This window comes from Myotis lucifugus, unplaced genomic scaffold, assembly GCF_000147115.1.
Source record: "Myotis lucifugus unplaced genomic scaffold, Myoluc2.0 scaffold_34, whole genome shotgun sequence".
NCBI classification, from domain to species: Eukaryota; Metazoa; Chordata; class Mammalia; order Chiroptera; family Vespertilionidae; genus Myotis; species Myotis lucifugus.
Window position 1 is genome coordinate 7,788,455 of NW_005871082.1, and position 16,449 is coordinate 7,804,903.

Here is a 16,449-nt window from a genome sequence, read left to right on the forward strand (position 1 = left end):
ACCTCTAGGTTGCAATTTCTGCATTGGGGTGAGTGTGGGGGTGGGGTGGGGATGGGGGTGGGCAAGAGGCCTGTCCCTGCTGAGTTGCCTGTAAAATACAATAAGGCTCTGCCAGCCCTGGCTGTGTCAGCCTGCAGAATGAAGGGTCCCAGGTTCAATTCCAGTTAAGAGCACATACCCAGGTTGTGGACTTGATTCCCAGTAGGGGGTGTGCAGGAGGGAGCTGATCAATGATTCTCTCTCATCATTGATGTTTCTCTCTCTCTCTCTCTCTATCCCTCTCCCTTCCTCTCTGAAATCAATAAAAAATATTTTTAAAAAATAAGGCTCTGCCAACCTGGGGTGGAGAAGGTAGCCCCATACCCAGGCCAGAAGCACAGTATAGGATGTACAGCTTTCCTTTTCCTTTATCCTGTCCCCACCCAGCTCCCTGCCAAGATTGAAATGCAAGGGCAGAACTATACAGGGGAAGGGACAGGGGGGAGGTAGGCTGGTTCCCATGGTCCCCTGGGGGCAAGCAATTGGCAGCTGAGTATAAGTCCTAGGGAAGCGAGGTCAGCTTCCAACCATAGCACAGGCTCCTTTGTCTCCTAGGATTTCACTACAAAACACCATTTAAAGATAAATTGTTAAGTATTTGAAGACATCAGTCACAGAGCATCAAATCCCAAGTGTGGGCTCCTGAGAGCAGCGCCCTCTGCACTGCTCACACACCCATGATGCTGAGTGTAGCCTATGACCACCACCCACCCTTATTGACAGCTGCTGACCCTGTTTTGCCAATAAGGATTCAGAGGATTTTGGGGAAGGCATGTGCTTGTTCAGGTTGGAACCTCAGTTTTACTGAGATATAAGTGACATGTAACATTGTGTAAATTTAAGGCGATGTTTTGATAAACATATATTGTGAAATAATTACCACAATAAGATTAGTTAACACATCCATAACCTCACATAGTAACCACTTTGTGTGTGTGTGTGTGTGTGTGTGTGTGTGCGTGTGCGTGTGTGTGTGGTGAGAACAATGAAATCTCCTTGCAAATTTCAAGTATACAATACCAGAGTATTCCCTATAGTTTCCATGCTGTGCATTAGATCTTCAGAACTTACTCATTTCCATATTGAAAATTTGACTGACATCACCCCCCTCCTCACAACCGCTGCCCCTGGAAACCACCAGTCTACTCTCTATCTCTATGAGTTCAACTTTTGTAAATTCCACCTATAAGTGATGCCATGCAGTATTTGTCTTTCTGTATCTGACTTATTTCAGTTAGCATAAACTCCGCAAGGTTCATCCTCAGTGCTGCAAATGGCAGGGTTTCCTTTTTATGACTGAATAATATTCCATAGTGGCTGCACCAGTTTATATTCCCACCAGTGGTGTGCAAGGATTTCCTTTATCTTGTCCTCATTGACATTTATTTATTATCCTGTACTTTGGATGATAGACATCCTAACACGTGTGAGGTGATTCTTTCATTGTGGATTGGATTTTAAGAAGGTTTACTTAAGGGCAGAGACTATCCTGTAATTATTCTTATAAACCTCATAGTCTGATCGCAATAAAGATATGCAGCAAATGCATGCTGATTTATGCTGTTATAGCTCTTATTTCTGTAGCAAGATCTTAACTTCTGTGAGAGAAAAGCCACGACTTAAATACCTCTTCAGGGAGGCAGCTTTATGTAGCAATAAGAAAAGGACCCTGGAATTCACTGATATGAGTGCATGTCCTTGTCTATTACCCACTAGCTGAGTGATTTAGAAACAAAACTCTGAGCTTCTAGGTTCTACATTTGTAAAAAAAAATAATAAAATGCCTATTATATAGAGCCGTTTACAGATTTAACAAGTTAATGCATATTAGGTATTTTTATGTTTTCAGGTGAGTGTTTCAATAATAGCTGTTCTCTTGTTAAAGCCTAGCTACTGTATAGAAATTGACTTCATCTGAGTTAACAACAACATAAACCTTAATATTACTGTCTCAGCTACTTTATTTGTATAACTGGCTTAACCATTGTGTTCCTGTTCAGATAACTTGGATGGAGCCTGAATACAGGGACTTTGTTACTAAATTCACTCTGATATCCTTGGCAGCCACTTGGGGTTTAGTTCAGTGTCAAGTTCTAAAGCTGTTTCATGTCCTGTTGATGTCAAACGGTGGGTATATCTGAGACTTCATGCGCAGGTAGGATTGGAAATCACATAAGGAATGCTTGGCCAGATGCCTTTGTGTGATCACTCATCTGCCCTTGTAGTTTCTTCCCACACTCTTTGACCAAAGTTTCTTTAAGAAGTCCTTCCCCATGCAGGTCACAGAGAGCCGTTATCCTGAAACACCAAGAAGTTCTTCAGGTCAAGGAAGGGCCAAGCCAATAATTGACAAACCACTTTCTCCTACGTCTTTTCTTCTCATCTCGGATCAGATGCTGGCTACTCAGTAAAACAGTTATCCCCATGGTGACATACCTGACAGCAACATGGCCTGGGTGATGGATGGAGAAGCTAGATGAGGATTTCCAGTTCTGCAGGCAGTGATGTCTATGAAGTTATTTTCTGGCTGTGCAGGTGCTAAGGTGTTCAGGCCACCAGCGTTGTGTGAAGATGCTCGCGGACCTTCCTCTTAACCTTGCCATTTACTGTCTGCTTTGGCTCACAAGAGCACCAGGCTGTTTGCACACCCCTCTGCAATGATATATTATTGACCTCCCGCAGTCTCATTAGACAGGAAGCCACAGGGAAGCCAAGCCCTGTCTATAGAGTCCATCATTTATGACATTCTTATTGATTAATTTAGTCCCTGGCACAAGACATTTAGGAAGGAAGAAGTGAAGGATGGTGGAGAAGTATATGGTTTTTCATTCACCTTTAAAGAGACTCAACTGTGGTTTTTATGAAGCAGATGGACTTTGTCTAAAGCTAGGAATAGGTTTGAATACTTTCTCTATTTAGTATAGTAATGCGGTTGATGCCTATGAAAAAAGTACTGTACAAAAAGCGGCGATGCCCTACTCCGGATGCCCTTTACAAATGAATTGCAACACAGCCATATGGACAGATAAACTTCATCACTTTGTTCAAAATCCAGGTCGAATGTTGTGTTGATGGCATGTTAGATATAAAAAGCACAATTGAAGACTCGAGGGACTTTTAGTTTATTGCAGAATCCTTGCTTGTGAAAAATTAACTATGGCTTAACTGTGCTTTATTGTCTTCTGCAAGTATATTGGTTGTTAGCAAGCAAGTATTGAGCTGGGGAAGTACAAGGAACTAGACTGAACACAAAGGGAGGAGACAAAGTAACAAGAAGGAAAAAATGATTGTAAAGAGCTTTCTAGATGGATGTAAGTAAAGTTTGATGAAATGATAAGCATTTTGGGTACAGAAAAGAAATAATGCCGGCCAGCTGGATTTTTCTCTCTCAGGTATCAATATGTTCCTTTTGGCCATGCATACATGATGAGTGGTGTATGTGCTTGTGTGTGTGTGTCTGTGTGAGCACACGCGCGCACGCCGTATAAGCTTAATGACTCAACTGGACAGGTTTTTACCATTATTGGGTTTGAATATGGGAAAGTCACAAGGTGGCAGGAATCCTTCTATAATTGTGAATGGATATCCCTTAGGCTGAGTGATATTATGCAATAGTAAGAAAAAAAGCTGCTTTAAATAATGAATGGATTATTTTCTTAAGAGCATTAGGTAAGTGTTCTGCCAGCCTCCGGGTCAGGATCCCTTGGATAGCTTTTGCATTCTGCTGAGTCTGCAGGCAGCGTGTAGCCCTGTGGTTATGTTGAGGTTATTCCGTGGGCAATGACATTGGGTTGTCAGAGATGCAAAGACAGGGAATCAGATCAAAACATTGAGACCACAAATTAAGTGCCTCATCTACACATTTATGAAGACTGTGAAAAGAGTGAAAATCCTCACCGGCTTGCTCTTTTTCTGAGGGTGGTTTCTGCTGTTTTTATCCTTTATCTTTTATTTTGTCCTCCCGGAAGGCAATTAATAACGCTCCAGGAATTTGTGTCCCTCTTCTCCCTAGCGTGAATCAGTGGAGCTAACGGCTATTGTGTTACTATTAAGCAATTCCCACCATGGCTAATAGAAGGGCACTCCAACACAGTAAACATTAAAGCAGGAAATGCTAGGCAACTAAAATGCATGAAGTCAAGTTGAAATGCTTTTGGTAATACAGAATCCAGACAAGAGTATTAGATCTAAAAATATATGTAAATTCCTGTATGGTAAGTTGTATATATATAAATGCTAATCACATAAAAAGGAATTCTAAAAAAATTGAAAGAAAATTGGAAAATGACTTCCCCCTTCAATTTGAGAGATGATAAGACACAAGCCCTTTTACCACAGACCTTGATAACTTCCTTCCTTTCTTCCTTCCTTCCTTCCTTCCTTCCTTCCTTCCTTCCTTCCTTCCTTCCTTCCTCCATTCCTTTTTTCTTTGCATCTGACTACCCATAATGACATATTAATCTAAATCTATTATGGATTAGTCACTTGACTAGGTCCTTAAGACACAAATATTAATAAACCAATAATCCTTACACTTGAGGATCTCAGAGTCTATGCTAGATATCATAAAATCACTGTCTGTTTCTTTATTGTTCAGCATTTTTAAGCTTATGACTGAATTGTTCAAGAGCAAAGCCTTTTCTATAATTTCGCTACCTGTTCATAGATGCACCAGGGAGTTTAACGAAGGTCCTGGAAAAGCTCAATTAGGTTAACCTGAGCTGAAGATTCCGGGACAATTGATTGTCTGAGAACCCGTCTACTGGAAGATGTATTTATGCCTAGTCCAAAGCCATGTGACACCCTCAGTCCTTGTCCTTTAATTCTGAATATTAATCCGTCCAAGATAGGACAAGTGTATAATTGGACAGACCTTCTGGAGAGACAACACTGGCATCCACCAGCAGAGGCACCTAGTTATCCATCTGAGAGGCAGTATATACCATGACTTGGCCACTCCACAACTACTTAATTTATTTCTTACAGGCCTCAGTTTCTTCATGTGCCAAATTGTTATGGTCATATTAATATCTACCTTATTTTGAGAATTATCCAAGCAAAGATTAATAAAATCAATAGAACAGTGTCTGACTCATGATAAACCCTATGTAAGTGTTTGTGTTAAATAGTGTCCACCGCATAAGAGAATAGTCACCTGGATATATTTCAAGAGCACTTTACTCTTCTTGTTTGTCTGTAGTTTTTCAATAATGGTTAAATCAATTACTGAATCCAAAGAGTAAATACCAACTGAACTATTTGAGGGGAAAAAAGTTTTCCTGATAACTCTAGCTGAATCATATTTAGAATGTATTATAGAGAGGTAAGATTGATATAGTATTAACAAAAAAAATCTAGCAATATCAGCATCCTAGCAGAACTGACTGTATTTGATGAAAAGCATCCCAATATATTCCTTAGAAAAAACTAAGGTTCAAATTAAGAGACTGTGCTTTAAAGACAATGCTTGGATATGGTTTCACACATAAATTCTGGACCCAGTTTACCTAGTTTGAATATACTAGGATAGTTGAAGAAAGAAAAAGGAGGAGAAGGAAGAGGAGATGGAAGGAGAGGAGGAGGAAGAAAAGCCATATATATATATATATATATATATATATATATATATATATATCATTTTTTATTTAAACTATACCTGCCTCATTACCTTCTCAGTTACCTGGTCTTTATTTTCCAGATTAGTCTTCTAGATATAATTTAAAGAGGAAGTTATTTAAAGAACTAGAATTAGAAATAGCCAAGTAAGTACAAATGACTTTTTAAGTCTAAAAATAATATATGATAGATACTGTAAATATTATGACCTTTTTTTGAAATCTTTGTTGTGTAAGAAGAAGGTAGGTTTAAAATGTATTGCAGAAGAAAAGAATTTACCTATAATTCTTTGAAGAATTCACTTGGAATAAATGGCCCTACAGACTTGCAGTGAAATAAATCTAATTATTTATTGAAATGATAGAAAAATAATGAATAAAGTCATAATTCAGAAAGAAGATAATGGAATCATAGAAAACAAGTAGCATGAGACTATAGCTAATAAATCATGCTATAGCAAGTTCACAATGCTGCCAAAATTAATGATAATAAATACAAAAAGAGCAGTGTTAATATTGCATGTGATTTTTGCATTTAAGAAAGCATTTTGCATTGTAAGAAAGCAATTGAGGATGCCCAAGTGTGTTCTAATTGTAGCATATTATTTGGAACAAGTGATTAGTTTTTACCTTATTGGTAACAGGTTTATGTGATACATATAGGAATGGAATGAAATAATAAATACAACACATTGATGAAAATAGTAACACTCTAATGCATTCACGTGCAAATTGGGAACTAGAACATGAATCACTTGGGTTCCTTCTGGGCTGTACACTCAAGAGATATGTAAAGATGATTATATTGAAGCTTTTTTCTGAATCTAATAATGCTATATAGTTTATAACTCACTCATCCCTTAAGTTCTAGCATCTATCTCCACTTTTTCATCATCAGTCCCATTTTATAGTCCATGGTGAATGCAGATAAGATAATTGGCCCTTCATGATGTGAGGTTTGAGTCCATCAGATATATTCAACTCAATTCACCAATCATCCTTCTTAAAAATATTTTTTTCTTGTTCATCATTCTAATGAGATTAATACTTACTTTATACTAGTGGCCTGGTGCATGAAATTCGTGCACTGGGGGGTGTCCCTCAGCCAAGCCTACACCCTCTCCAATCTGGGACCCCTTAGGGGATGTCCAACTGCTAGTTTAGGCCCAATCCCTGTAGGTGATCGGGCCTAAACTGGCAGCAGGACATCCCTCTCGCAATCCAAGACTGCTGGCTCCTAACTGCTCTCTTGCCTGCCTGCCTGATCGCCCTTAACTGCCCCTGCCTGCTTGCCTGATTGCCCCTAACTCCTCTGCCTGCCTGCCTAATCACCCCTAACCTCTCTGCCTGCCTGCCTGATCGCCCCAAAACTGCCCCCCCTTGCCGGCCTGCTTGCCCCTAAACTGCCCCCCCTGTTGGCCTGCTCTCCCGCCCCTAACCACCTTTGCCTCAGCCCCGCCACCATGGCTTTGTCCGGAAGAATGTCTGGAAGGTCTCCCGGTCTAATTAGCATATTACCCTTTTATTAGTATAGATTAACTTTATTGTAGTTCTGTACCATAAAATTCATTTCTTAATCTGTACACTTCAGTGTTTTTCTTACATTCACAAATTTGTGCAACCATCATAACTACCTAATTTAAAACATTTTCATCACTCCAAAAGGAGACCCTATACTCATTAGAGTCACTCCCCATTAGCCTCTGCCCCAAGTCCCCTGCAAACACTATTTTTTTCTCTTTCTGTATTGTTTTGCCTATTATTAATATTTCATACAAATGAAATAATACAATGTGACCTTTTCTGAATGGCTCCTTTTACTTAGCATAATATTTTCTAGGTTCATTCATATTATAGCATGTATCCTTTATTTTTTTCTCATTACTTAATAATATTCCATTAAATTAATATACCATATCATATTTAATTTGCCCATTCATCAAGTCTATATACTGCTATGAACATTAATGTATAATTTTATGGAAATATGTTTTCATTCTCTTGGATATGTATTTAGGAGACTAGTTTCTGGGTCATATGATAAATATATGTTTAACAGTTTTAGGAACCATCAAACTATTCTCCATTGTTGCTGAAACATTTTACAATCCCACCTGCTACAAGGTTCTAATTACTTCACATCCTCCACACCACTTGTTATAGTCTAGCTGTTCTAGAGGGTGTGATGTGGTATCTCATAGTTTTAATTTGCATTTCCCTAATGATTATTAAGGCATTTCAGGTGCTTACTGGTCACTTGAAAAAAATGTTTGGAGAAGTATCTATTTAAATCTTTTGTTTTTTTTAAAAATCAGGTTGTCTTTTTACTATTGAGTAATGTGTTCTTTATATGTTCTGGCACTACTTTTCTGCTAAGATATGAGATTTGAAAAATTGTTTTTTATTTTTATAAGTTACTTCATTTTGTAAAATTGTGTCTTTAGAAGCACACAATTTTAAAATGTTGATGGATTCTAATGTATTAATTTTTGTTGTTGCTGATTGCACTTTTGTTGTCACAGAAACCATTGCTGAACCAGTATCACAAAGATTTACTCCTATGCTTTCTCCTAAGAGTGTTATAGTTGTAGTGTTTATATTTAGATCTATGATCCATTTTGAGTTAGATATTGATTTTAGGTAGTAGTCCAACTGCATTCTTTTACTTTTGGTTATCAGTTTTTCTGGCAATATTTGTTTAAAAGTCCATTTATTCATTGAATTGTCTCAGCACCCTTGCCAAAAATCATTTAATCATAAATATAGGGCTTACATGCTAGTATGTGTTGCCAATTGGAGTCCAATGATCTTTTGCTTATATGTATGCCAGTACTGCACTGTCTTGTTTACTGTAGATCTGTAATAAGTTTTAAAATCAGGAAGTTTGAATCATCCAACATTTTTTTAAAGATTATTAGGCTATTTTGAACTCCTTTCATTTCTGTTTGAAATTTTATGATGTTAGTAAATTCCTGAAAAAAGCAACCAGGATTTTGATATGGATGTGTTGTATCTATTGATCAATTTAGGGAGCCTTGCTGTCCTAACAATATTAAATATCCTGATGTATGAACATGAGGTGCATTTTCCATTTATTTCCTTATTGCTTTAATTTCCTTCAGTAATGATTTGTGCTTTTCAGTGTACAAGTCCTATACATCCATCTGTTATTTAAATCTTTTAATATTTTGGTGCTAATAGAATTGTGTTCTTGATTTGCTTTTCAGATTGTAAATTAACTTAATATGAATACTGTGCTCAGTCCTAAAATATCGAAGTAGTTAGAAGCATATAATTCACAATATTTCTTAATTTGAATATAATAGTTAACAACTTATGTATCATTTATTATGTGTCTGGCATTGTTCTAAATATGTCACATATATTCATTAATGTTACTTTTATAGACACAGTATAAGGCATCATTTTACAAATGTGACATAAAGAGGTTAAGTGATAGTTTCTTATTAAAACAGCAATATAGTCCTTTATATCTCTCAGAATACCAATTATAGTTTTATTGGATTTTTTCTGCTCCCTGTATTCTCTGTTTCCCATGAGGTCACTTTTTCTTGTTCGCCTATGTTAGATTTTGCTTTTCATGTCTTATGAGGCCTGTCTCTTGATTGGAACTCTTTGTGCAAGTGTAGGACTTGCTAGCTGGTGGACTTCAGTGTAGGGAGATGCTGGCTTTTCACGGGGAAGCCCCCTCACCCCAGACAAAGCTGCCTATGGTTTTTCTCCTTTGGTTCCTCAGCCTCTTCAAGAACAGATCTGTTGCTTTCCTGTGTGAGGACAGACTAGGAGAAAAGGATATGAGTTGTCATTATTTTATGAATTATAGATTTTCACTGAATACTGAATACTCATTTTCTGTGTAAAGTCACCTGAACCCCCTGTTTTGCTTGTGTCCCTGAATTTGAAAGCTTTAGAATGCTTTTTATTAAGTGAAGAAATGAATTCACTAAATGGGAGGAAATGGGGGCAAAATGAAAGTTACCTGAGTTACCTTGTGGAGCATCTTTTTCTTATAGATTTTAACATCGTCCTCTGATGTTATCATGATGTATCTTCCTCAAATTCTAAAGTCCTTGTACTTTCAAATTCTAAGCCTTCCTGCTCTATTGACATAAATCAATATGTATGACTGAGAGTCCCACGCTGTTCAGGGAGTTAAGTTTCAGCCTTTGCAGATGTGTTGTAAGTTATTTGGCTTCCACATGTTTATCACTCTTCCAAAAATAAATTCACACTTCTCATTCAGTGTTTCCCCCTTCCATTCTTTACATCCTAGTGGGCTTGCATATTTTACTCTTAAGCACTCTCACTTTAGTAGTGTTTAAAGAGATCTTAGAGGTCAATACGTGTAATCCATCCACTACAAGTGATCCATCCACTGCCATCATGATGAAACCATCACAATGCTTGTCACATAGCAGGTGATTAATAAAATATTGACAAAAGCAATTGAATCAAAAAGAATTGAATGGGACATAGTTGGGCAAATAATATGCAATTAAAGTAACTAAACATTAGTATTTAGTACAATTACTATAGAATCACTTGTAAAGTACATATTTTTGCCCAAATTATATAAATTAACTGCTAATATAGCCAAAATATTTGGAGTAAGAAAGCCCCTGGAAATACTGTAGTCAATAAAATCTAGAAACGTATGACAGTAATCACTAGATATTCATGTTGCCTTCCTTGTGGTACGACTGTTAGCAGCTTGAAAGCCACAGTCCAGATGGAATAGATTTAAATGTTCTTGTATCCCAGTTGAGACACTGAGACCCAGTACTAAACAATAGCGTATAGAGTGAATCAATATATAGTACAGCCAATCTTGGCCCATAAAATAAATCCATCACTTCTTTTAAGTATATTTTAATGTCCAGGAAAAGCACATGTTGAAATTTGGGGAGCCTATGTCAGGCTTGGTCCATAAGGAGAGCAAGAAAGAGAATGCCCTCATCCCTGACTTCTGTATCCATTAGTTGTCATAGGAATAAGAAGTTAACCTATGTTATATATGACACTAGGGTGTGAGAGTTTATTTGTTACTAGCATTGTATCCTATATAATAAAAGGCCAATATGCAAATGGTCATCACACCCTCACATGTAACGGCTGATCTGCAGGAGGCTGCGTGTACAGCAGGCGTGCATGGGTGGGCGGGGCTGCGTGCATGACTGGTCACCAGAATATGCATGGAGCACCTCTTGATCCCTCCCCCAGCCCCGCCGCTCCAGCAGGTGGTGGCAGCGGCTCCCTCCCACCTCCCTCCCCTGGAAGCAGTGTGGGTCCCACCAGCTCCCACAGGTGCGCTGCAGCTCCCGCCGACTCCCATGGAAGCGGTGGATGGCCTAGTGTGTGCCATTTCACACGCTGGGCCACTAGTTAATAATAAAAGAGCAAATAAATATAAAGCCACTACTCTGTTATTAATAGGAAATAAATAAGAATTGGGTTTTAAAATATAACATGAGCCCTAGCCGGTTTGGCTCAGTGGATAGAGTGTAGGCCAGCAGCCTGGGCCCTGGTCAGGGCCTGTGCAGGAGGCAACCAATTGATGTGCTTCTCTCACATCGATATTTCTCTCTGTCTTTCCTTCTCTCTTCTACTCTCTCTAAAACTCAATGGAAAAATATCCTCGAGTGAGGATTAAAAAAAATAAAAAATAAAATATATAGTATGATTTTTGGATATTCAGTAAAGCCCATCCACCTTTACTAATAATTATTGTATTAAGAAATTCTTTACAGTGAATCATTTTTATATCATACTTAAAAATACATATTTGTGTTTACTTTCCTGTGTGTGTATGTGTATTCTTTCCATAATGTAGTTTTCTTTTTTTCATCTAAAAAGACAAGTTCTTTACTCAATGATTAAGTCTTTCCATAAGGTAAAGTCACAAGTTATTGGCCCCAAATCCAGATATAGACTCTAGTTATTGTTTAATTGAGTAAAATTGAAAAACAAGTAACTTCACATAGAAACCGAATTTTCTTCTGCTGACCATCAGATCTGACAGGTGTGTGGCATTACAGAGTGGCCATGTTCAGCTGGGGCTGACAGGCTTCTGCTTTGATGGGGTGTCTCTTCTCAATCCCCCTTAGTTGCAGTCACTCTCCCACTCTATACATGCATCCTTCTACCCACCTCATTTATGTTACCTGTCTGGTCTCAATAGGAATTTGGATCAACACCATTTTGGCAGTGATACAAAAAGACTGGATCATTTACTCATAAAACTAAATATATTGAGTTTGTTTTGTGGCATTTGAATTTTGTACAGATTCAGCATCATGTAAATTGATTGAATCCATGATTATCTTTGCTGAGTCTCAGACAGGTAGATTACTATAATTACCTTACCTTCACATGTGAGTTTATTTTTTAAAGATATGTTAGTTACATTTGGTCCTATCTACTTATTTGCTAGGAGGAAAGATGAAGCAGTGGTTGTGTTTCATCTTGAAACAGAGAGTAATTTAAGAAATATAAACTGTTATCCATATGTTAACCTACATGAGCCTAATAGGAAGAATGTGTATCTTACGGATCAGACTTCCAAAGGTATTTGGAAGAAGTTGTCATCAACTCACACACCATAGACCCAGATTTCCAAATAGTCTTAATAACAATTTCAGATGTAAACTTGGGTAAATCAGTGTTCTTTTAAAATGTTTTAGTGCTTAAAATAGAAATGCCATTTATTTATGTATTTATTTATTTATTGGCTGTCCGGGACCTGAGGAATTCTCCATTGTATTAGTAAGAATGTGTGAAGTTTCATGTAACAAAAAACTTGAATTCAAACAGGGGTTTCTTTTTCCTACATCACAGAAGTCTGTACCTTGTTTTTGCTGGCATGAAGACAATAGCTAGAGTGTTATCAGTGTTTGCATCTCTGCAATTCTCCTTTCTCCTTAGAGTCAAAGATGATGGATGGGACTCTCATCCTCAGGCCCACATTCAAAGCAAAGGAAGGGGGCCAGAGGAGAGATGACATCAAGTCAAAAACTAGATCATCAGGAAAAGCAAAAATATCCCCAGAAACTCAGCAACATAATTCAACATATGTCTCATTGGCCAGAAGGATTTCAGATGGCCACTTTTAACTCAAAAAGAAGCTTGGGTTGAACATATTTAGAGGAGATGGTCAAGGGAAAAGGGACAGAAATGAGTGTCAGTTAGCCAACCATCTGTGTATGCCCATTAACCATATGGGTAATGACAGGGAATCACATATTCTCTTCTACTACAGAATTGAAAAACACCAGACACTAACTTACCCAGACACTCTCTCTAAGTAACTACTCCACTGCAGACTTCCCACTGGATGTTTGCTAAGGAGCAAAGCTGCTGGGGCAGTAACATAGAAGTTCTAGGGCCAGCAGTGTCAAAGATGTAGAGGCAGTGAGTGATAAAAGCAGTCCAGGCTTTGGCAGACAGTAATCAGCGTCTTCAGTACGAACTAGGCTGGTTTATGGCATGGTTTTGTTGTGGTCCTGGCTATTGCCCAGCCTACCTCATCCCTGCCCATTCCCCATGCCTGATTCTGTCAATTTCCCAGAATATTTTGAATTACCAACATTCTTTTGTTAAGTCCCTTATCTATTTCATGTACCTAACACAAACATTGGTATAAGTAGGTTGTTGTAAGCCAATGACATTCAGAGTGATAAAACCAGAGAGATTATAATCACTAGGACAACGCTTATAAATGGAGAAGCTTGAACTAGAATATGTGGTTCAGAATCCATATCAATTTTTCCACCATATGACATTATGATTTTAGGGACAAATTGAAAATCATCCAATTGACCATATATTAAACTCTTACATTTTTGATAGCTTTGTCATAGGAAAGTTTTCCAAAGGTTTTCTTGAAATGAAACATTAGAATATTCATGATTTGTGGGACAGATATGATAAACGTAATTGTTGTAAATGGTTTCATGTCCCCTCTCTCTCCTGGATTGGATGACTATGGAAGCTGTAAAAGGGTTTATACTTTGGCCATAAGGAGAGATGTTGCTTTCAAGTCACTCCTTCATAATGGACTACACAGCTTTGATTTTTCTCTAATTCAAAATAATCCATGTCATACTGTTTCCGAAGTTATTTTAAAAAGGACATAGCAACTAGTGTTTTAGATAAACTTTCCCTGGAATTGTCACATAAAATCACGTCATGGTCCACCTGTGATATTTCCCCCTAAAATGTTTATTATGAGGCAAGGTTTTAGTTCATATTGTGGATGCAAGTACCTCTTGTTCATCTCCCATTTTTTTATTTTAGTATAAAAAGCCAGGAAACAAAATAAACCCTATCCTCATATCCAAATTCTGGAGCGCACATTGTATTAAGCTCTGTGATTCAATACAGTTATCTAGGTCAATATTAATGAAATAATAAAGTTAAATGTGCTCTAATGTGCTTATTCTCAAAATAAAAAAGCTAAAGACATTTCGTTATAAAGTAAATAACAAGCAAAATAAAAATTCATAAGCAAGAATGCTTCATCTCTCCTTTTAGAACAGTCCCTTTTCCATTTCAATTGACACAAATATAAAATGCTTTTCTTTAACTGAGTATCCATATTGATTTTGCTTTATGATCCATGTATCTTCTCTGTGACTTCATTCCCCTCACTAAGACCACAAATAAGTCAAAATCTATCTATTCTCTGGAGTAGTTTCAATTTTCATGATAGATCAACACAGGTTTTGACCTGAATACCAACAGTAATTCTCTCCTTTGTCTCTTTTGACAAGTAATTGTATTAGCTCTATAAAAACAACCCTCATTAATCCCCATTGTTCTTTCAAAACCAGAGGCTTAAGATTTTATGTTAGATGTTGACTGACCATGCATCTCAAATACCCTGTTATTATCTTGAAAAGGTTCAGAGGATGTTACTCATAAATGAACACCGTAGCTTAGAAAACAATGTGGTTAAAGAGATAGCATAGAGTCTGGGTGAGACCTGAATTAACTAGGCGTTTTGAGAGTCCCGAACATTTACATTTTCAGCACGTCTAATTAAGCTTGCAGGTATTATATTCCAGTCGATTTGGGGAAACTCATACACATGCATGAAAATAGAATTGCCACAATGAAATGATGTTTTACACTTATACCCCTAAAGGCAGTTCTCTTTTTGCAGAATTAAATATGCATCAAGCTGTGTGTTAGAATCCACTTGAAAATTTCCCAATACTTGTTCTACTTTCTTCATGTCTTTTTATTTTTAACTCCTAGTGAGAATGGGAAATGGAAACTGTAACAACCAGAGAGGAAAAATTATGGCCATATTCTCAACCACACATATAAAGAAAACATTGTATACAGTCTTCACAGGACTATATTTACATCAAATTTAGTCCCTTACCAACCCACTCCTCCATTTCTAATCTAGGAAGCAATACTCAATGTTCATTTTAATGAGTACAATTTTCTTAGTAAAAGCTTTACCCTGTAATTTCAACATAGAGTGCAAATAGCATCATTGCATGCTTATAGGAAGCTCTGTTCATAATCTGGTACTTCCTAAATTGACTCTTGAAAGGGTAACTGACCATTTCAAAAAGTCTTCCCATGTGCACTCTATACTTTTAAAATCAACTTGGAGTTCAAAATAAGACTTAATAATATGACACTCATGGTTTCCCTTCTAAAAAATATATGTATATATTTTAATTGAGTTCAGAGAGAAAGGGAGATGGGGAGAGAGATAGAAACATCAATGATGAGTGAGTGAGAATCATTGACCGACTGCCTCCTGCACACCCCACACTAAGGATTGAACCCACAACCCAAGCATGTGTCCTGCCTGGGAATTGAACTGTGACCTCCTGGTTCATAGGTCAACCACTGAGCCATGCTGGCTGGGCACTCATGGTTTCTTATATCATGAATTCCAGATCACAAGGAAACAGTACTGTCTAAGACTGTATATGAAACTATTGAATTCAGCATGCAAGCAATTAAAAATAAATCAATTTCAAATTAAAAATAAACTTGATTTCTTCAAGCTAAAACAATAGTGCAAAAATCACTCTAAACGCGTTTGATATTTTAAATGATCAACTCAGTACAATTGCATGACCAATTCCATTGGCTATATAAAAATTTGTCAGTAAGATGGTCAAAAAATCTTAGCCACAAAAGGTATCATTTGTGGGATAAACAGCTTCATTCTATGCTGACTCAATAGCATATAAGCAGGTTTCTGCATGAAGAAAGTACCGAATTTGCACGTACACAGAAGAAAGGACACCACTTCCTGAAGACTCATTTGTTGTTCTTAACATGTATTCATTTTACCAGGGTTCTGGTATTGCTATTTTATTTTTCTTTGTTCTGGTGGTTTTGGTTTTATTTGACTGTAACTAGGGACTATTCACCTCTTAGATTACATGTTAGTCCTGACGCTAACATCATTTTTTCTCTTTTTCCCCTCCAATTATGCCTTAAAGATTCCAGGAATAAACATATGATGTTAACATTTCTCTGAGACAGTGACTCACACACATACTTTAAGATAGAAGCAAACAAGCAAGCAAACAAACAAACAAACAAAAAAGAACAGAAATAAAGAAGAGAGGAGAGACTGTGTAAAACTGAAAGCAAGCAAGAATTCTCCCCAATCATTGTGGACAAATATTCTATCTCCTCTAATTTTAGACACACAAACAAAAAAATATCTAAGGGAAGCTATGTTGGTTTAATCTCTTTGGCAACTGTTTTGTCTTTCTTCTTTCTTCTCTGTTTTTCTAAG